Source organism: Phaenicophaeus curvirostris, chromosome 2 (assembly GCF_032191515.1).
Source record: "Phaenicophaeus curvirostris isolate KB17595 chromosome 2, BPBGC_Pcur_1.0, whole genome shotgun sequence".
Taxonomy (NCBI): Eukaryota; Metazoa; Chordata; class Aves; order Cuculiformes; family Cuculidae; genus Phaenicophaeus; species Phaenicophaeus curvirostris.
Genome location: NC_091393.1, coordinates 51,065,816 through 51,089,300, shown reverse-complemented (window position 1 = coordinate 51,089,300; position 23,485 = coordinate 51,065,816). Strand labels below are relative to the sequence as shown.

The 23,485-nt window shown below is 40.5% G+C and overlaps 1 long non-coding RNA gene across 1 annotated transcript; it reads left to right on the top strand.

Moving 5' to 3' along the window:
• The first annotated feature begins 567 nt into the window (after positions 1–567).
• LOC138717964 (uncharacterized) lies at positions 568–22,243 on the top strand. Its single transcript, XR_011336986.1, has 3 exons — positions 568–854; positions 9,739–9,800; positions 20,560–22,243. It is a non-coding gene; the product is annotated as an uncharacterized lncRNA (long non-coding RNA).
• The last annotated feature ends 1,242 nt before the right edge of the window (positions 22,244–23,485 follow it).

Below are 23,485 nucleotides of genomic sequence, written 5' to 3'. Positions count from 1 at the left end.
TTAGCCACTACTCAAAGCAGGTGCATGGTGCATGGTTTTGCATGTTGTTGATAATTTAACTTTACATGATTTTGATTTGTGCAGGAAAGATTAACTATTCTGATCTTTTTTTGAGTAGTACAGGGCTGAATGCCAAAGAGAGGTAAAAATTAAGTCAGAAGTACTTTACAAAGAAGTTGATCCAGATAGTGTTCAAGCATCACCAAAAAATTCCATCCCTTTTCATGTATATGGATACTTTTCTAATAAAAGTTCTAAATAACAAACACTGCTCTTGAGTAGCACAAGGGAATTCATTTGAGCATTTGTGAAGTAATTTTAAATTGTGCTTTTCTTTGCTGACTAATATATGGCAGGAACTGGTAAACAGTAAGAGCAAACTCTATACAGCATTTTACAACCAGTGGTTCTGTTTAGACTTAATCTCTATAATGCCGTGTTAAAATTTACAAAACAGCTTGTAATTGCAGTAGCTTATTTAAACCAGCTATTTGTGGTTATGTCTGCTGAGGAAACTTAAACTTCAAGGTTCCCCAGCCATCTAATAGCAGCAAATTGACTGCAGGTCTCTTGTAAGAATATCTAAATGTAGGCTGTTGAATAATCCCTTTGGGGGCCCTGTAACTATTTTTGTGCCTGGATATGCGTCATCGGTGGGTATTTTCTCTGGTGACTAGCTTACATCAGTAGGTCTCCTACCATACACTCTATCAGTGAGTGACTTATGATTGATGGGAGTCACGGCTGCTGTTTAGCTTTTATCTGTGACCTCAAATAATGGACAACAGGAATTTCCAGGCTGTTAAATTCCTCGAATGACTGAAGACATGGGATAGCTCTGCTGATAAACACAGGTAGTACCCAGATACTGGGTGTTCACTGGGGGCTGAGGCGGGGAGGAAGGAGAGGGGGGTTCCTGGGCTGCAAGGCGATGACTCCAGCTGTGAAATATAGCCAAAAGGTACGCTGCCCTGGATGCCGGGGAAGTGGCCATTCCGGAGGACCACTCAGTGACCGTGATGCTCTGACTGACTCTCCTGGGCTCTTCAGCCGTAGGTGTCCGCTGGTGACCACGGCATTTCAATGTGTTTCACTGGCTGATCTTTAGGGCAGTTCGTTAGTCTGTTTTATCGCAGGGAAGACACAGTTTGCAGCTCTGTGGAGGGAAGTGCTGTGGAATTTTCAGCTGCAGCCTGCTTGTTTTCTTAACCCTTTTTGTTACTGCCTGTGAGCAGCGAGCAGATTTATTGGAGTGCTTAACCCAGGTGCTGTCTGGGCTAAATCTAAAGGTGCAGTAGGCTACGTGGTTTGAAGGTTAAGTTGCACCTGCCACAGTGACCCACTGAGCAGTTGTAGTTCATTTCCCGGTGTTCAGCACTTCATGTTACAAAAATAAGGACTGCAGATACTGAATTATCCTATCTTTCTTCTGCCTTTTTGTCAGAAGCTGACATACAAGACAGGGCTGCAAGACAGCTATGAGATTTTTGTGATAGTTACCTGTGACAACTTTAGCAGCTTGAGCCAGCCGAATGGTGAGGCACTTTGTCATTTCTTCTCCATTCCCCTCCCTATTCTTCCCATCTTTCCCGGGCTCAGTCCCTCTGATACAGCACTGATAGGAAACAGGAGATGAGCTTTCTGTGAACTGCAGCTTAGAAGTCTCGATAGTCTGGCAACTAGGGAGTAAAAATGACAGAAGTGGATGCTTGTGGTGTGATTGATGATTAAGAAAAGTCCTTAATAGTGTTTATCATGCAGCATTGTTTGGCTGAGGGAGGATAGCAGCTGGATCCAAATTCCTTCTCACCACTTCTTCCTGTTGGCAGGTGGCCCTCCTCATAGGCTGGGCTTGCAAGCCCTCATGCGGTTCTTACTTATGTGAGTGGCTCCTATTGTTTTTCACTCAGGTGACAGCAGAATGGGGTTTTATGCAGGATTTTGAGACTTGAAAACTTTCAGAGGGAAAATAGGAGCTTTGTTTCAACTTGCCTGCGTGTCTCCTCCTCCACATGTACAAGCCCGGAGGTTGCAGTTAATGAATGAAATCAGGCTTCCTGCAGGAGCCAGTTAAACCCAGTCTGTGTGTTTGTTGACAGTGCTTACATAAAGCTGCCTTCGGTAGCAAGGCATGTACTGTCATGGTATGGATGCCCTCGCTCTGAGGGATGCAGGCTCTGTATACCTTTCCATTCCTTGCACACAGGTGCCTGATCCAACACATGCACCGGATCTGAAGCAAGTTTCTTCATCTGCTGTCTGGCTTGTTGAGTGTTGGTTGGAATTTGTGTTCAACAGAAGTAGTAGGGAGAGAAGTGACAGTTAAGAAGAATAAGGGAGAGGAGGGCATTAAAAGGTTTTCATTTAACTGTGATTTACAAGTATATTCTTCCTTTGTTTTTATATATATTATTTTTTGCAGTCATTTCAGAAAGACTTTGTGATTCATGACAAGCTGGTTATATAATTCAAAATCTGCAAAAGGTTAAGCACAAGCCCCTTGATGAATCTTGAGTCATTTGCATTGAAATTCAGTGAATTTTCTTGGGGTACTGTACTTAGAAAATGTAAAGCTTGCTAACTGATTGATGTTGCTATGTGTTTTATTTGTCACAGCTTTCTAGGAATCATTATGCCCATTGACATCTTTTGGCTAATACTGACCTCCTTTCCCCTCATTTTTAAGGCAATTGTATTTTACCGTATTTTACGGTATCTTAGGGTTACTTTAATTTGCAACATTTGTGTGAAAGCTCAGCACCACCAAGTTTCCAGAAAGACTCTGCAGGTCCTCAAAACATTTCAGGAAGGATCATTGTTTGCTAGAAGCATTAGTAAGGTGCCTGCTGATTCCTAGTACTTGGTGCTGAAGCTGTCTGTAAGTCAGAAGGGGAATGAAGTCCAAACTGACATGTGGGGGTGTAGGTACCTCTGTGTGTGCTGTGACAGAGTTATTGCATTTAGGATAAACTGTTTCAGGTGATGTCCCTGCAAGGAAGTCATGCCAGGTGGATGCTTTGGACAATGGCTAACCAGATATTTCATTTTGGTAGTTAAAGTAATTAGGCATCAAGAGCAAGGGATACTGCATGTTCACTGGAAGTCAAAGCATCTGCTTCTGCGTCTTGTAATAAGTTCATCAGCAAACCTCTCCTTTCCCCGCTGAAGCGTGTTGATGTGCAACTAGTTCCCAGTGGGCACAGGGTTGTAATTACCATGCTTGGGAGGCGAAAAAAGAAACTGAATCTGACACGGGAGTATCAGGGGCTTGATTTTGATTTTTTTTAATGTGTCAGCCAAAGTAAAAGATTAAATACAATTAATTTCTCTCCTACCTGTTAAATCTATGACTGTACACTCTGTACAACTGCTGTAGTGTCAGGTATTTGTCAAGGATCGTAACAATGCATTGGTATTTTTATAGATTTGTATTATTTCAATGAAGTACCCCAGTGCTTAAATACTCTTGAGAATAAAGAGGTGTCCTGGGATGGGAAGAACAGAAAAGGCAATACAGCGCTCGCCTTGCCCATGGCCCTCCCTACTGGCAGCACTATTTTGCCAGAAGAGTATGAAGCAGTCATCCACAAAATCTTTTATGCAAATGGAGATACGTTTCTCCTATGAGATGGCTATACATTGTAGAAGTATTCTGAAGTATGAAGCAAAGAAGTGATTTCACTACTTTAGGGTACATGGTGTTTTCTGATTTTATTAGTTCAGAATAATCTTATTATAGTCATAAATACTTGATCTCTCAAGGTGATCACTGTGTTTTCATAAAGTCCCATTGAAATCATCGAACAAGTTCCTAGATACTAGGAAATTCCAGTTTTGGTCAGCATGTATGAGGAAGGGCTTGGATAGTTTCACTGGTTTATTTTGTTCTTTGTTTCTTTAGGTGTCATGGAGGAAATATAGGTTAGTCATCATCTTATTTATACATTATTTTGCTACAGGGAAAAATAAGGACTTACTCATAAACATTGTTGATGTTTGTACTAAGTGGAGTAATAAAGAACGAAGACGGAAAAAAGCAATGCATTGAAATAGAGGATAATACAGCGGAAAAGGAAAGTTGGAAAAATGAAAAAGTATTGGTATTTCATTTTTGTGATATTTCCTGGTTTTAATGTAATTGATAAGATAAATGAAAAGCTTCTCATCTTTTTGATGTTACTGTGTTCAATAGTGTGAATGAATGGAGCAAGATAACACTTCAGCTCTTTCTGCACACTCTGCACCTGATGACCTTGGTCCCAAAACCTTCACTCATTAGCTCAGTCCTTCCTGCAAGTGGCCAGCGACTTTCATAAGACTGTTGGAACTTAAGATTTGTAAATGCTAGTTTGAAAATAATCTACTCATTTGTTTGCACATGAGGAAGAAGAGAGAAGGAAGATATTTCAGGTGGAGCCTGTGTATTGCGGCAGATGGGAAGGTGCCACCTTTATGCCAGTATGCCTGGCAGCAACTCCTGTAAACTGTGACGAAGTTTTTTCTTCATCATTTGTTTCATTTCCTCTATGTACACAGTGCAGTAATTTCTGCAGGGATGTTTGGTCTTGGCAGTGTTTCTCTTTAGTGCCACAAAGTGAGCATTTTTCCTGCAGGAACTCAAACAGCTCAACAAGTGGTGCGGTGCCAGCAACTCAATGCAGAGTCCCTGTCCATCTGCTCACAGCCACGAGCACTCCTTACCAGCCTCCTGTTTTCAAATGCAGAGCAATACATGAAGCCTGAGATAGGAGTGGGTAAGAGACAGGATTATTCTGAGTAAAGAGGTCCTGTACCCTAAGGAGACGGCAAGTGAAGAAGCTCTCTTGCAACCCGAGTTAAAATCTTTGTGTAGAGATCCTAGCCCTTCTCAGGGCATTTAGCTTAGCTTGGAAATGTGGTGTAAAGGAGGCGAGAAAGACTGGCATCCCCAGGAGCCTTGATAATGTCAAGACACCTGACAGTAGAGCGGTACTTCAAAAATATCACTGTCGTGAAGAATTTACATGATACTACAATAGCTAATAACATGAGTGCAGTACAAGGCACTAATTCGAGATTGCTGAGGAGTTTGCCAAGTGTCTGTAGTTTTATGTCATGATGTTGTGTCTTTGCAGACAGGCCTTTTAGGAGTTTTACAGAAACTCATCCAGCCTTTCTTTTCCTCAAGCACAAACACTATTTGCTACCCTGCTAATTAGAAATAATAGCAACTAAGTTAAAAATTTCCTTATCGAGTAATGATTTAGTTTTCACAGACTTATTCCAACATGCTCAAGGACAGAATCTTTCTCCGGTTTCCTTCTTATGTACTTATTTATACCTTTAGGTAGTGAAGTGAATGTATGTTTCTGAAATGGTATTGCTCTGCTAGCTGCTTGTGACTGTCTTTGTTGAGGGAGAGAGGAGTACAAAGTCATTTGGTGAGGTTCTGACATCTACTGTCCCTGTTTTTGGAAGCAAAGTATCAATCTGCAGTGTGAAACTCCTTCCCCTCCTCCAGGGAATTCCAATTCCATGTACAAAGGCCAGCCAGAAATCCCAATCTGGAAGTCTGTAATTTGGAAGTGAGAAAGAAATGGGGTTATGACAACTAGAATACACAAAACTTTTAAACCCTCTTTCACTAATATGCAGGTAGAAGTAACAGTAACCAAATTTTCTTGAGGTAACCAAATCATGGAGTGTCACATTGAGGAAAATGGGAACCTTTGGGATTGCTTTGTGAGAAGATCTCCATCCTCCCTAAAGCTCAAGTGTCACCTGCTGATGAAATACAAACTGTCTTTCAATGTGGATGGTGGTCCTTTTTCATGCTTTTTGACTCTTGACCAGGAGTTCAGTTTCACTGAAACCTTGCTGAGGTTACAGAGGGAGCAAGGCTGAAAATCAGAGGATCAATTGCTCTTTTTAACTTAACATTTTCTACCTTGATTGCTTTTAAATTGGATATCGCAGTGGTAAAAGCATCAAAGCCAAGATCACCTAGAGGGGTATAACAGTCTCAGAGGTAGAAAGGACTAAAATGGTACAAAAGGAGTAATAGGTTAACTACCAGGGAAAAACTCACTGTGGTGAAGGTCTGTTCTCCTGATGGAAACCAGAAGAGCTGATGAATTTGAGTAACTCAAAAGTGACCCAGACAAAACACTGTAAAATATACGACATAGACTTTTCTTATTTGTGAATGAGATGATCTAATACTCTTTGGCCATTTCCTTTTTGATCTGATTTCTGGGATTCTCTGACCACTTTTATTAAAGATAGTTTTCTTGTCTGTCTCACTGCAAACATTCCTGAAAGGTTTTGGCACTTTTTACTGTGAAGGGAGGCATTTGCAGAAATCAAGCCTGGTGATATTTTGAAAACTCCAAACAGACTTTTCCTGGCCATATCTTGCCATTGCTCCATTGTAAAATTCCCAGAATACCTGATGGGAGTTTTGCATTAAAATTGCATGATATTTATAGCTGTCTACTTTTTAGAGGCTCTATCCATGTTCGGTTGCCAGAGTAGCCTCCTTCCAGTTCTTTAAAGCTACGCTTTGGCTTTACAGGAAATAATAATCATGCCTACCATACTGTAGCTAAAATATTCAGACACATGAATCTTTTTCTTGAGTTCCTATAAAACTGTCATTTGTAGCTTTATTTTGTTTGTTCTGGTTTGACTATAATATAAACAAGAGTTTATTAAAGCATTAGCTCTAAGTTGCAGTTCTTTCTTGAGACTGCAAGGTCTTACAAAAAATATTATTGAAACTGCAGGGCAAAACCATGTATTAACAGAAAAATGAATAATGAGTCTGTTTTCTTATGGATTTTTAAAAAAGTACAGCTTGTAGTTGAACTAAATGTACTATTTCTTCCACCGCAGCCAGGAAGCCCTCATAGACTTTTGACAGTGCCGCCAAAAAATTAATGCTTTGGCTGCTTAAAAGATATCAAAAGCTTGTTTGACAATTGTGATCTCTTCCAGGAATTTCCTTTCCCATGTTCCCTCCCTATAAAAATTGATAACAAGATGCTTATATAGTAGAAATGGAAAGTCAGAAGTATGTTACAAAGTGTTGTACATTCCTTCCAGCCTCATAAGATGAGGCACAACATCTCCACAGTGGGCTAGGAAATGTGGGCACTTCATTTTGTAAGTAGCATTTGCTTTAAGGACTAACCGCTTGCCAAGATAGCACAGATTTAAATGTTTTCTAAGCCATTTTAAAATTTTTATGTAACGTGTCGGCCAACAAGAGGGCTATTGGAGATGGCTGGGTAGGTACTTAAAGCAGTGACCAAGGAAAGACAAAATCGGAGGAAGCAGAGAAATGTGCTGCATATGCCAGAATCAGTTGACACAGCAGAACTGAAGGCAAGGGAAAGCAGCACCAGTCTGGCTTCTCTTGGATTTCTTTCCTTCCTTTTACATGCAATAAGATGTGACAAACTGGAATGATATACAGCTTGAATTTTTGTTGTGAAGCGTATAAAAAATGCACTGAAACATGGACTCAAAGGTCAGAATTGTTCTCCTTTCTGTAATGAATTCCAAGAGCAGCTGTTAACACTATTCTGTCTTTTAAGGCTAATCTTTAATAGCATTCACTTATACGCAATATGAAATATATAGTATTACTGTGGCTATGGTGAGGTGTGGTTTGTTCTTTAATGACAGCAAGGACATTCTGTGTTAGCAGGGGTGAGATAATTAAAGAGGTTGCCAATAAAAAAGCCACTGTGTTTGCAGAGGGTAACAAATGCCAATTAGAGAAATGGCACTTTATGCATATGAGGGGTTATTACTGCACAAGCACTTGTACATTTACACACTGGGTCGGAAGGGCAAGTTTCCTTCACTTCACAGCCATTATTTTAAAGCAAACAAAACTATCAGGCACACAAATTTCAGGTGTTGCGGAAGGGGAATAGGAAAGTAATGAGGTGCCGGCTAAAGAGAAGAAAAGTCAATGTAACAAGCCTGGGTGTCATAGGAGGTGATTTTTACCATGTTTGCACTATGTGCATTACAAATACCATCTTTATGTAATGGAAAAGAGAATGCTTCCTTCCTGCACTTAAATAAAGTTCATACACTGTTATGTTGTTCTGATGCTTGGAAATGGGAAGAGAATATACATTTCTTTTAGTTAGCTTCTTTGATATTGGAGTGTTGGTCATCTATGTGCCTTTGTAAATGAATTTGTGTACTTTCTTTTGTTGTGCCACCAATGGTCTGATATCACCAACACCTCTTGCATGGATCTGACAGACTTCAGTAATTGGAATGAAGGGCAGTTCTGCATGTAACCTGGTGCAAGACATGGCCTTGAGTGTTTAATTCCTGCACCTCTTTGTAGGTGTTCTACTTGGTATTCTATTTTTCATGTTTTACCCGAGGCTACACTAGATTCAAGTCTAGAGAGGCAGAAGGCTCTGTGGATGCTGTGGCTATCTTGGGTATGTGCAGAATTGCTGTGCTCTGTGGGGATACATGAGTTTTGCTTTAAGGCTGTCAGGTTATTTTTCCTTTCCAACGTGGTCGCAATTAGTGCTTGTGCTGCCTTCTCTCCAGGTCGTAAGAAAGAACACTCTTCAGCAGGGACTATGTTATCGTCAGTGGCCTGAACTCTCATGCTCACTTGACCTCATTCCTCTAGGAAGCTCAGCTGGCAAACATAGCACAGATATTTGAGGTAACATCCTCTGGGGTGCGTGGGCTGCCAGTTAGGTTGTCCTGCGTCCATATATGCTGAGGTATTTTCATTGACATGCTCTTTTCACAGGTTTGAAATTGCTGCGGCTTTAAAGTACCAGATTTCCCTAAAGGGGAAGCACTGAGCCTGAGGATCTGCTCAAAACCTGGCATCTGATGGGGCAGGACAGAGTGGCAGAAGTCAAATGGAGAAAGTTAGTTTGAAAAAAATTATAAGGTCCTCATCCTTAAATTGGTTTACACAGGTGGCTGTCTAGTTTGTTGCTTTGTCCTTGCTTAATAGTAAATGTTTGTGGAAAAATGAATTGCTTTGCAGAAGGAGGTCCAAAAAATCATGCTGTTGTTTCCCCTCACTGGAGATCTTCATGTTATTATGGGCATACAAAGATTTGGCCTGGATTGGAGATTAATTATGAAGTGCACAGTGAATAATTAACTGTTTGACTTCTTCCTAAGCTCTGTAGTCATCGGGTTAGAAGTGATTTCCCAAACTGCCAGAGATAAGAGAAGGTTATTCCTGGTTTCACAATGTCCATGCTGTTAGGCGTTTTTGCTGTATGTACTCTGAGATCAGCTGATACCTACGCAAGTCAGGTCCAGTTTCTCATCCAAACCACTTCCTGGGTTTTTTTCGGGTGACGGCAGTGATTCAGAAGACACTGCAGTGCCTCTAAAAGCCATTTCTTATATGTCACTGCCAACCTGTGTGACCGGGAAGAAATGAGGTTGTTAGGAAAATGTCTTGATCTTAAAAATACTCACATTTTTTTGTTTGTTCTGCATTCAGATTTAGACGTGCATTGCTTGTCTTGTGTCCTACTGACCTGTTGGTAGACTTGTGTTATTGTGATATTGTGGAGGGTGTATGTGCATGTATGCATAATGCAGGAGCCTGAGACTAGCTTCCAGACAGGGATGCTGATATTGCATCCACATTTGTTCCTACCTGACCACTCCCCCCAAAAAATAGACAGGATTAGGACTTTTTTTAAGGGAATCAAGTCTAAATAATGGTACTCTACACTTTTGCAGGACTCTCTTCTTAAGAAGCTGAGATTGAGTTAGAAACATTGATGAAGACTCTATTCTGTGAGGTGGGTACATGTTTTTATTACGGTTTTGAAAAAGCATAGAAAATTCATACCATTTGCCCAAGTACAGACACAAAGCTATTTAAGAGCCTTAAATAGAGTCCAGAAGTTTTCTGCCGTGGCACATGTTCTGAACAATACTTACAAATATGATCTTTTGCCCTCCTCTGGAAGGAAGTGATGAGTTTTTGCAGTCTGTTAGCATTTGAAGTGGCTCTTTAAATTTTTGATTTCTGACTAATGGAATAAGTGACTCTCACAGATACTTTTGCCCTGCTGTCCTCCCGCTATTGCTGTGTGGTGACCTTAGATCACAGTTTGGGGAGATACCAATCTGTGATAAGGGAGACAGTGGAAATCAAATGCATCTACTGGATCCAGGCCAAACGTAATCTGGGGTTCAGAAACGTGTTTCATTACTTTTTTTATTTTCGCATTTCGTCATGGTCAGATGCACCAGCAGTTTTTTAATAAATCCCCTTTCGTGTTGAGACTTGCAGCTCAGGTTTGTAGACCCGTGAGGGCTGGATAATTTGAATAGTTCTGAGAAGTGAAACTGAACATTTGTAGGTGAAGCAACTACGGGGCAAAACTAGTGAATCCTTGTAATTTTGAAAGCCTTTGTCACTATGAAATACGGCATGCAAAACCATCAGCTCTGCTTGCCATCTGCATGAGCAACTTGGACGTATACCCTCTCTGTGCTTCTTCTCACCAGGCTGGTCACCTAACCCTGCTTAAGCAATCTCAGGGGACTTGTTTTGGGCATCAGCCTGGAGAAAGTTCCTTTTGAGCTCTAGGGTATTTGCACCAGTTTCCCTTTTGGCTTTCGGAGATAAAGCCAGTGAGTGGGCTTCTGCCTTCTGCTTCATGCTGGTGTGATTCTGGACTTGTTGCGCCAACTCAGGATTGGAACATGTCTCTTAAAAGATTTTGTTTTTTCCTAAAACAGGTCTTTGCCTTTAAAAGCTTTTTCTGAATAATTTACTCTGACAGTAGAGTTCCAGAATAGATATTGATAAAATGTGAATTTATGCATGCCAACATTTCTCTCTTTTGTGTCTATTCACAAATTTATACCAAAAAATGAATCTAGCTCCATATGTCTCCCAATCTCTTCCCTCCCCCAGCTGTCAGCTTCTCCTTACCTGGATGAATAAAAGGAAACAGAGTACTGGGCCATGAGCTGAAGGTGGGTGTAGCAGAGAATTTGTATTCAAAATATCTTTCTCTGGGACATCACTGTGGCTCCTCAAGTGCCCCTCAGTTCAGATGGAAAATGCATTAGAAACATGACACAGTTTTAGCTTCACACTCTAAAAAGAAATGAAAATACTCAGAGGGCAAGTTACCTATGCGCAGATTTGCTTTCTGGGTGATAGAGGCTTGTGCAAAAGCTTTTATTGCTTTAGAAGCTTTTTGGTACACATGATACCTATTAATTAAAGTAACTTATTTTTTAATTTGCATTTTACACTTGGTTGAATTTGCGATGACAGACATGCTTGTAATCTGTTCAACAGGGCTATAAGAAAGTTGAGATACCTCCACCCCGAGACCTTCCATTTTCCGAACGTAAGCACCATTTATTTTGCTTAGTTCTGAAGCATTTAAGTTCAAAATCTATGGTGAAATTTGTAATACATCATTTGACTGATATTATGCAAATCCATTGCTGTAGCGTAAAATGCTGTAAGATCTTTGGGAGGGAAACTGCCTGTTTCTTCTGCCTTAACATGCTTGGAGGCAGAAGGTGCAGATTTCCCACGTTGCTGCAGTGGATGTGGTGGGATGGCACAGCTTGCTGCTTAGCTGCCTACACTGCATTGCCGGAAAACCCACGCCAGTTGCTTCAGCACTTTCATGTGAACAGACACCTCAGAGTCACCAAAATGGGAAAGTTATGAGCCAGTGGTGTTGCCATTAATCAAGGATTCCATTATTACAGTGTTACCTCAGCTCCTGGGATTACCTCTCCTTCTGGGGCCATGTGTGTGGGCAGTTAAGTGATATTCTGTCGGTGATGCTCTAGTCAACTCGTAACGGTCACAGCTGATTTTGGAGGTTTCTTTGGAGATTCCTTTCTGCCACTGCCTTTAGAAACCAAACATGGCAGGCTTTCTGTCCTTTTAAAGCGTCAAGTTATATTGTCAAACTCAGATAATTTAGATCAAGTTTTAAAGATATCTAGGGGTACAAACAGAGAGAGAAGCAGCTAAGGAGGAACAGATGATGAAACTAGTCGGAAGAACATTTAAACAGCAGAAGGTTTTGAAGTACTTTACCTCTAAACTGGGACAAACCCTTGAAAATTCTTATACAGTAAGATAGCTTTTTTTCAGGACATTTTAAATGTTGCTTCAGTTTTACTTTGCATAAAGATATTTTGATGGTGTGAAGGTATTCCAGCTCAACTCATACGTCTTGTTGAAGTATAGTTCACTGGGTAGCACAACAATGCTGTTAAACTGCTAGTATTGAGATACATCTTGTTTTATCACAAGGCCTATTACTTTTATTATTCTTCATTTAAACCAGGGACAATATTTCTATTTTTATGGAACTTTCCACTTCTATTAAATCTGTATGTTTTCCTTTCAGGAAACCCTTTCAGTATGAAAAGTTTGGATGAGTTACAGGGTTTTACAATTTTTTTCAATTTTTACTATGCAGTTTCAATTTTTAAAATGAGTGAAATGTGCCTTTTATTGTCTATAGACCCCATAAATCCGTAGAATTAGGTATTTTTGACTGCATAGGATTTCAGCACAGATAGGGCTGACTTTTCATTTCTGTGAGAATGTTTACAATTCAATGGTCTCAGGAATAAAAACACAGCATTGTTACGTGTACATTTTGCGAATATAGAATTTGCACACACTCTGAACCGTGAACCAAAAGGTTCAGATTTAGCCAGCAGAGAGGAAGGAATTTGTCTGCTTTACAGCAAAAGGAAGTATTTGCTGTGTTATTGTAGTACATGGCCTTTTGCCATCTTTGATAAAGTGTTTAAGGGTTGTGCACCCAAAGTCTGCTGCCCTCTTGACCCATCATCCATCACCAGCTGGAGATGAGGTAAATGAGATGAAGCTCCATAGGAGAGCCATTGTTTCAGCCCTGCGTAGCTACTCCAAGAACGGAAACTGCAGACAAAGGAGCTCCCTGTGATTCACAGTGCTGCTCAGCCTCCCAGCATTTTCTCTTTCACCTATACCTTTTCTGGCCCCCTTCTGTGCTGGCCGAGCTGTAGAATTGATCTGCTTTCCACTCAGGTTCACTGGGCGTGAATGAGATGAACATTTGGGGTTTTTTTCTGTATTAAAAAAAGAAAGCAGAGACAATTATCGCAGCACTGTGCTTTGGTGATATTTTTAAATTTATTTCGCTTTTGACTATTCAACACTGTTGACAGATGATGCCTAAAACACTGAATTGTCCATCATTTTTCTAGTGCAATGTGAATTGCCCAGTCTTTTTCCTCTCTGAAAGCATTTCTGGTTACAGAGATGCCAGCATCCCCAGTAAGTATGCCAAGAATGTACAGTTTTACTTTATACCGCTAAATTAACAGACAGGAATAGTCACACCAAACCAGATTCAGCTCCCAGATGGGAAAGTGTCTCCTCTAGCCCAAATTTTAATGACTTTTTTACATGGGCAAGTTTCACCAATATAGCACACAGTGTGATTTAAAACAAATGCTGTCATCTCTTTATGTTAGTGACAGGTAACTTGTAGCAAATAATGATGATTTCTTTGTTTTCGATGACCAGCCAGGAGTTGGAAATGTCTGGACATTTAGGTTACGCTAGCTCTTCGCTTACTATCGTAAACTATTTAAATTTAAAAAGATTATTTTACTTTATAAGTTGTACTTTTTTTCTGAGTACTGATTTGAAGTGAAAGCCAGGGCCTGGTTCTTATTTCGTACAGTTCTTTAAACTTTGTGAATTCAGTTGCCCTGTACACTCCAGTAAATGACAGGGGAATGAGTCCTAGATGGCATAACAACAGTATCAGAAGAGCTGACTTCAGTTATTGGAGTATGTGGTGCTGATGTCATGAAACAGACAGACCTATCTGTCTCCTGACTAGGAAGGGTCCGTTCATGAGATGATGAAATCTTTCGTCTTCGACAATTGCCTGTACCAGCTGGAATATCATGGCACATTTCAGCCCCCTGCAAATTTTAACGACTGTGTTATGATGAAATGAGGCAGAAGTTTTGCCATTTATTTAAAAGAAAGGAAAGTGTCCTCCATTTTTTGCTAAGATGTTACCTAAGAGATGCTGAAATCCATAGCCTAACTTCTCCTTGGAGCCCCTGCCATGAAACCAAGTGAGATACGAAGCTGCCAGAAGAAAAAGTTAAAAGGGGCATGTGTGGGCACTCGGGTAGAAATACACAATTATCTGTGGTTGTACTAGACACTGTAAATAGCATATCTCCCAGCCATTGCAGGTGCACAGACACTGGAAAGATACTTTTGATGGGATTACTGGAGTTGTTCTCCAGTTCATGGTATTTCTAATTTTCAGTGTACTCTACTACTCTATTCCTGTTTATAAATCTTTTAAGTGTGCATATTAAAAAAGTAATTAAATTGTCATCATAATTTATAGTATGCCTGAAGTCAATCACCTAATTAAACGGAAAGAGCAGAGAGGTAGTAGTTTCATAAGCATTTATTAAGTACTACAGTATTAATTATGCAGGACTTTTGAACCAAGCAAAAGAGGAAAGAATGGAAACACCAATCTAAAACCACTTTCCATTGCTGCCCTTCTCAGTTTAATAATATGAGACACACACACCCAGTTGGCAGGACAACACTAATGCTTTCTTTTTGTTAATTTTTAATGAAATTATGATGGAGGGTTTTTTTATGACAATCACTTGCAGTATTTTCCTGTAATATTTTTGAAAGAATAATATGTCCCTGTGCAGGGACCTATAAATACATGAGCAGAACTGGAAGATACATTTAGAGTTCTGGTATGAGGTGGATTGTGCATCACTCTTCAGCATCTCAGGCAGGGAGCAGAGCCTGTGCTGGTCCCAGAAACAGGGCTTGAGGGGCAGTGGAGGTGGAGGCTTAGCGCGAAAGAGGAGGCTCTGGACAGCACTGGAAGAGCAACAGGGGTGGGTAGGGACACCATGGTCATGACAAGGTTTGCTCTTTCTTTTCAGCCTTTCTCCCATCTCTACCTGTAAAGCCATGTCACTTGACTGAAAGCAGAGGGTATGAGCTGCTGGTTCACCCCACAAGGTGTGGGGTTGGGAGGAGACTCTGGAAAGCGGTATGTTAGAGCTTAAGAAATGGAAATGCATTTTATTAGTGAGCTTGTGAGGCAGGGCTATCTTACTGTGTTTGGTTCGTATTTTCCTGCATTAGATGCCAGTAGGCAAACAACTGTAATAAAACAGAATGAAGACAAGTGAGGGTTTTGAATAGAATTAAGTGTACACTTTGCAACTCAATTGGATGCTGATGGTAAGGGCTGAACTGAAATCCTGGGAAAGGAACGCCTTTGTTTTTTTTCTACAAGAGCTTATAGCAGCAAAAGTCTCTCAATTAACCAGAGGTGAGGCCTCTAAAAGACCTTTTGATCAGAGGTCTCTAAAAAAGATGACCAAAAAACCTTTTATATAAATGGACAGGAAGGTGTGTGAGACTTACGTACTTGTACTGGCATTATCACACTAGTTTAACATATTTGGAACCTAATCGCACAGGTATCAGTTTACCGTGGAGTATATTAAATAGGGTTTAATTGGCAATATATAATTACAACATAAGGGCAGCATCTAAAGTTGGGCCTGACTTATCTGAAAACTGGTGAACCAATTCAGTATTTTTTTTTTCTGGAAGAAATTGAGATTGTGGGATTGGAATATAAATCCCTGCTGAAGGCTATTTCTTTTTACAGTCTGTCTTTAATAGACTGCACTGAACTGACAGCAAAACGAACAAAAAAAAAACCAACCTAGACTGAACAGTCAAGAAAATTTACTGTGTATAGGTTTTTCATTTATACAGAAAACTTTGAAACTATTTGGCTGTGAGCACTGCAGTGTTCTGTACCATCCTCTTCCATTCAAGTATGCAGAGGATTGTATGCTAAGGCCTGATCCAGCAATTTGGTTGGCAGCACCCTGTCTCCTTGTCCCGCACACCCGCTGAGATATAGACTTGCATGCCTTGCTAGAGGGAGACCTGTGATTACCACTCTTAACCCGATGAAATCAGTAAGAGTTTTGCTACTGTTTCAGAAAAACGTAATTGGGATTCCCTTTATAACAGAGATAATGTTTTACCTTGTATGGAGCAAATCAAACTATTGACAGCTCTTCATCCCAGAACTCATAATAACCCCATAATGAGGACAGTCATTATGCTTCAGGTTAGCACCGCAACAGCATTATATAAGGAATGTAACTTGACAGTTGTCTGGGGAAAAATTATATATATATCAAAAAGACAGTGGCCTAAACAAGGCTTCAGATAACATAATAGAAGCTTTGTTATATAATTCATTTTATAGTCAATAAGCCTGTCTTCTGAGCTGCATATCAGAAAACGTAATGCTTGTCTGTTTGCATCAGACTTTACAGCTGTCTCTTTAGTACAGAAATTTCTCGTGCCATGCTATCGTTAAGTTTTTTTCAGCTTCCCATGCTTGCAGTAGGCAGAGGCAGTCCCAGCAGCAGTGTCTTCTCTTTGTTGAAACAATGAAAAACTAGAAAACTCTCTGTAAGTGTGAGTAGGCCACCTCTGCTCCTGCAACCTCCTCTGTGGAGGGTCATAGTCATTAATATGTCTCAAGTGAAAGGTGTTACTTAAAAATTGGAGTATACGATCTTTTGCCGTGACTGCAGCCCAACCAGAACCAGCTTTTAAATTCCTGCTGCTGGAACTTAGTGTGGCCTCAACAGCCTTCAGATGCTTTGTGTAAAGGCTCAGATAATCTTGTTGCTGATGTGGCTTCACTCCTAGCAATGCCTAATGGAGATGACATATGTTTGGTTTTGTATAGAAGTTTGCTGGCATTATAGAGCACATCCTGAAGAACAGCAGTATTAAATTCCAGCTGCCTCATTAATGTGCATATTGATCTTGTATCTACGATCTTCTCAAGGTGTTTCTTGGGAGAACAATTTTCAGTTTGGAAGAACAAATATCACTATAAAGCAGGCAGATGTGCAAAGACATATTTGTAACTTTAAGCCTCATAAAATAAATTCCTAACTAGGCTTGGTGCAATCTTCAAATCCTCTTCAGCCCACAAAATCAAGAGCCAAAAGGTAGCCTCAAGAAAGATGGAAAAGCCCAAAGTCAAGATGAGAGAGTATTTGAGATAAGAAAGCTAGGTGCATTGAGCCTGGTGAAAGCATAATCAGAGGTTTAACTGGACATATTTATGCAAAAGGGCTGGAAAGAACAGGGCAAGGTATTTTCATATGTTACTGAAGAGAAAAGGGGGGAATACACTGTGGTTAACTTGCAGTAGGGAATGCTTCGCTAGACCGTTCGATATTGGAAAGGGGTTACTACTATGCAACATTTAGGTCAGTGGAGCAAACTGCCATGGGAGTGTGTGGAATGGCTAGACTAGATGAGTGTCTGCTGTAGATGACCTAAGGTGACCCATGCAGATGTGGCTTGCAACCTAAATGCTTCTTTGATTTTTGTTCTCTTCAGGTAAAACTCTTGTCAGAGTGACCTGTTCTTCCAGTTAATATGTGAATTATTACAGCCTATTGACAAAAAAGCCCTCTGCGCAAAGAACAGCATGTGAGCTTGAAATATGACCAGTACTACTTTGCATGTTACAACAGATATAAAATGCCAAATAATTATTACATAAACCTAATAGTGTGCTTTTATTTATTAATAACCTTTAGAATTAGACTTTTCTTAAAATATTTTGTTTTCTTCCCTAGAATAAATCTTTTCTTTTTCCGGAGAAATGTCTCCATATTTTAAAGATGAGAAATGGATAAAATTTTAGAGAATATTACACAAGAGGCGAGATACACCCTGTGTCCTTGTAACCACATAAACTACTTTTGCTGTCTTACAAATTGTGCTAGTTCCCAGGGAAGGGTTTAGATGACCTACATATCAGTAAACCAATGCATGTGTGTTTATGTACATATGTGCATACCTTTAGGTAATAGTGTGATAGTCTTACTTAATAGTTACTGTAGTCAGTGGAATTTTTAATTGATCCCAGGGCATAGAAGACATGTTTTCTCTATTCAGGGTTATTATTTCTTTCACGACACTATATTGCTTAAAAGCAATTAAAAAAAAAGCTCTAGTGTTACGTAATTAAAATTAGTGCATGGGAAATTATTTGCTTTTTCTGACAGAAGGTGCATAATGTATAGCTAACCTATAACTCATAGCAGGGACAATCATTTCACTTTGGGCTAAACTCAAGTTCCATTGACTTTTACAATACTTGGATCAAGCTTTCTCATCATGTTGCTATGATGATCCACAAACCCACTGGGAACTTTATTGCTTATTGCCAGGACTAGTTGTAGTGAAATGATAAGAAAAACACTGAAACACAGGTGCTGAAATTAGGATCTGGAGTTCAAGGATTTCTTTGACTTGTCAGAATGAAAGGAAAGGAGTAGCTCCAGCAAAGGTAATTCTGTCTCCATTTACATATCTTCTTTAAATCTCGTTTGAAACTATTATAGTACTGGCATTTCAGTAAGCAATCTTTAGAGAAGGGCTGAGAAGTGCTTTACCATATCCTACGGGCATGGTAGGTACATCAGGTATAGCGAGCCAGTGAGCATGCCTGGAGCCTGTCATGACCCAACCTGGACAGTCCAGGGGTCACTGGAGTTGCTGGCACTGCCTCTGCCCTGTAGTCTCAACAGCCACAAAACAAATGATTTAAAGCAAACCATTTGAGCAGAAAAAAACCAGTCTCTGACAGAGCCTTTTCCTGAGTTCTCCTAATTCAGCTTGTCTCCCATGAGGATATACCTGACTGAATTATTATACATCTGTTGCTGATCTCTGGAAACACTCAAGTGGGAATTTGAATAACAATTTGGAGTTGTAGAATTCAGTAGGTGTCTTTTTTTGCCCTTTTGTCTCCAACTTACCACATATCTTGTCTTCACTTGTGTCTGAGTTTCTGAATGATTGCTGTTTTTTATTGTGCCTTTTGTTCCTCATGAGAAGCCTTTAACTTGATTTCTTATTTTTCTCAGCAGTGACATTATGCTTTCCCAGAAGATTTTCTTTTTTTTTTGCTGTCTAGCATATTGACTATGTTACCTGAAAGCCTTTTTAGGTCCTATGCACTTTCTTGGCTCCTTTCCTAGGGCAGGTTTTCCTCAGTTGGACTTTATACAGTCAGTGTGGCCTCTCACCATTTTCCTGCTTTTTATAAATTTTTGAGCAGAAGCCCTAACGTAGAATCAAATCTTGAGCTTTTAAGGAGACAAGTGTCAGTGAAATTGCATCTTGCAGTCTTTTGCCTGCAGCTGCACCAAAGCTCTGCTGAACACAGCACAGAGTGCAAAGGCAGCTTAAAAACAGGTTTTCCATTTGTCTTGTTCCTGGAGCAACCAAGCAGGCCCTGAAGATACTCCACACTAATAGGAGACAGCCTCAGAAACCAGGTTTAGCTAATCCCTCTCAGGCCTCTTTCTGTCATTTAGTGACAGGTGAGCTGGCACCTGACTTTTGAGCACAAACAAGAATAAATTCAGTGGAGGCTCTGCTCATCTGCACCACCATTTGTATTTCAAAGTTTAATAATTTTCTTCTTTAAATATATTGCTTTTTAGTGACCTTTCTGGGGATAGTAAACAAAGGTATTTTAGAGAGAGATCAGTGTAGTACACTGTTTCTGAGCCTTTATTTTAGTCTGAGTCTGTTATTTCAGCTATCGCAAAAGGATATCAGGGTGATACTTTCCCACAACATTCATGAGTTCTGAAAATTCAGGATAAAATCTGTGTGTCTACCCTAAAGTACTGAGTCTTCTGTCAAGTACCGCATCATGGATAGTTGTTACTTAGGACTTCTAAGTTCAGTAGGGCTGCTGGTAACCTTATTTCTCCGACTAGTACTGTAGTGATATAGAAATTGGAACTTTTCACATCTGTGCTGCAGATCTTGGTGGGCAGGTGTTGCCTGTGCAAGGGGCCACAAAGGTTCAAGATGACATTCTGCCCATGGATCATCGCTGCTAACTAGCTGGAAATTACTATACTTTACTTGTTGAAAGAGTTGTGCAAATGCCCTGTTGCTTTTTCAGGCAAAGCCATCTGGATTGGCTTTGGCTGAAGGTCAGCGGAGGGCTCACATTGACTGAAGTAGGAAACGTAAAACGTGCCACCAGCCAGCCAGGAATAAATAGGGACAGGAGCACCTTCAGCTTCCACAGCTAGAGGGGGAAGAGGGCCTCTGTCTGTAGGTTTTAGTCAGCAGCATTTTCCTTTAATTGCAACATGCTGGGGTAGATCAGACAGCTGCAAGATTTTGTATTGTGTGTTTTCCTACCTATGCTGTGGGGAACTGTTTGAAATTAAAATGCAAAAGTGTACTAGACCCTGTCTGGTAACTATACTTGCACGAGCTTTCCACTGTCTCCCAAAACCTAGCCCTTTTTCTGAGATTATTCTCCAGACTGTAGCCTAAATTCTTCAGAGCTGCAATGTTCTTGGTAATGATTGCGTCAGGACCATCAGTTGTTATTTCCAGGTCCTTAATTTTCTTTTCAGCCTCCTGCCGTTTAAATCCCAAACCTTCAAGCTTCCTGCCCATGGAAACCATAGTAGCCTGGATTAGGTCCAACCTTCCAGAAATACATACCGCCTGCTTTGTAAAGAAATTAGATAATACTGGGTGGCCAAGGACCACCGCTCTAAATTTTGCCAAATCAAAGGCAGGTAAGCAGGTAAGCCCTTTAACAGTCTGAAAGCTGCATATGAATATGCTGCCAGACTCCTCACTGCTCTTCCTCAAGGGCATGTTAAAGTCACTGCACATTCTCTTATGAAAATCATACACGACAGCATTAAAATTTTAAAACACGTGGCTGATGGTGACTGTTAGGTCATACCATATAGCACACCTGGAAAATATCTTTTGACACAGCTCCAGAAAGCAGATCCACAAATTCCTTTAAAATACATCTTAAATCAGCCATGTTTTTCATCATCTTGGTGAATTTGGCTGTTTTCTTAAAGCTGCACAGGTAATCCCAGACACTTGATTTGGCATAAGTTTTCCCATGCTGCTTTTCATCATGGTCCTTCCTTCTCCATCCAGGGAGAAGGCTGTGCTTGCAGAAGCAGTGGCACCAACCCCTATCTGCTTCCTCCTTGCTGTGGCTCAAGGGAAGGGAACTCAGCAGGGAGGGTAAGCTGTCTCCTCTAGAATGGCAGTGGAGCAGCAGCTAGGCTCAGTTGTAGGTGTGCTGGAGACCTCTTTTGCTTGTGGAAATACCGTAACTATTCAATCAGGGCATGTGTGCTGCGGTATTTTATCTCTGCTTTTCTGCAAAAACAAATGAGAACTTGGCAGAGGCCAGGACTTCTCACTCCAGTCAAAGAAAGAACATGCCTGTTTTACAGATTTTTGCTGTAATAGCTGTCTTGGCCAAAGGTGTAAAGGGGCTTGATCCTTGACTTGATCCCTGACTGACACAAAAGCTCTCACTTAGGACAAACCTTTACTTTTACTGAAATGCTTTTTACTTGCTAGATGAAGGAAGAGGGGCCTTAGGAAAAAGCTGTGACAGCAAATTATGCGATTTTGCTGGTATGAATGAAGGCTGTGCTGGGAACACACTGTTGGTGCAGTTTGCTGGGACAGCTGTGTTAGCAGAGCTCTCATATTCTGGATTCAGCCTTGTCTTCTGTTCCAGTTTGTCATGCATGATTTATCTTTCTGTCACCTCTTCAGGTCCCCAGGCACCTCTCAGCATAAAAAGGAATTAAAACACAATACAGATGAGTCTGCTCTGTATTGGAGTCTTGACCTTTAATATATCAGGTTTTCATATTGCAACTTTCCCAGCAAATAGGCTGCCCTACAAGAACTGAGGTTGCCTTAGTGATCTGCAGTGGTCCCACCTCAGCCATGCTTCAGTTTTATTTGCCTCTACCTACAAACTCTCAAGCTGCCTGAAGTGCCTTTGAGAGGAGATAAGGTTTTCAGATTGCCTGTGAGATCATAACCATGAACTCCAGCAGTCCAGTGAGGAAAAAAATATTCATAAAAAAGTCAGAGAAAACAGCCTGGCAACCCAAGCGTCAAGAGGATTGCTTAATGTTTTGTCCTGTAATACCAGTCTAATTTGTTTGCTTCCCTCCCCCCCTGCCCCTTAGTGCTCTCATTACATTTTCCGTCTTTTGTTAAAGAAAGTGTTTGCATCTTGCTCTGTGCTTTTGTGGCAGCACTCCTCCTGAGCAGACTAGTATGTAGCTCCAGTGGCAGGTTCACAATTAGACTCCTTAGATCAATAATCCATCTTAGTTGGTTGTTGAGTATACAAGTTTTGAATTGTAAAAATCCACAGTCACACTTAACAATACCACAGAGGCCAAAACCTGATGTAAATTTTAAGAAGTATCTGAAGAATTGCTTTATATTTCAGTCATAAAGCTTTGGCAGCATTACCTTGTGACCGGATCACTGTTTGACAGGATTTTAGTCTCGTATTTTTCTCTGCAACTATTGAAGGTGGGTTTGTTTCTTTCCCAACAGACAGACAACTGTGTCTTTAAAGAAACAAAACAACTGTGTCAACAGATGGGAGAGAAAATGCTGTGTCTGAAATAGTGCTAGGAATAAACCGTGTTAAAAATAGGTAGTCTTGCCACAACTGTTTCTTTGGCCAATGTGGAAATCCTTCTCTCCTATACTACTGTATATCAGGCTATACTAAAACTTCCTAGAAAACCTGTCAAATTAGTCTATAAATGGTGCTAGAACAATAACTACACTAACTGCCTAATTGTGACAGCCGTGCTAGTAAAGAAGAAATGTGCTTCCACAGGAGAACTCTGAACAACTCCTGTGACTTACCTCTGGCCAGCAGCATCTCAAACACAGCTCTTTGCAGTTGTGGATTTAGTTTTTAATGATGTGACCCTCTATCCACTCCCAATAGTACTAGGACAACTAGGTCACCAGAGGGTGTCAGAATTTTCCCCTTTCTTAAAAACATCATTTCCCTCCTCAATATAGAGAAATAATTTTCCTGTCCCACAAACTATCTAGAGAGAACCCATAGCAGTTTTGCTAATAAGCTGGGTTTTTTTTTTAACGAAAGAAAACTCCTACCCTCCCCAAAACAGGAACGAGCTGAAACCACACTTAAACATGCTTGTTTCTAGCAGAATTACAGCTGCAGTTTAGACACTGCATTTCTGTGTTCCATCTGTTGTCTCACTTCTTTTTGCTGTCTGTCTCCTTGTTTTCAATTGTCTCTTCTGTGTCTCAGTTTATCCAATTTTCAGGGCTGGCCAGCCATTTAAGCACTATTGCTGTCCTAATGGCTGTAAGGAAAGCAGAGAAGCTTTTCACTAAATGATTTTTTTCCCACAATGCCTCCATGCATTGGTCATTTTTTGTTGGTGTTTGGTGCTTCATGTTGTGTCATCTGGGAAGAGAGGAGATGTTTGCATAATGTGTGTTTTG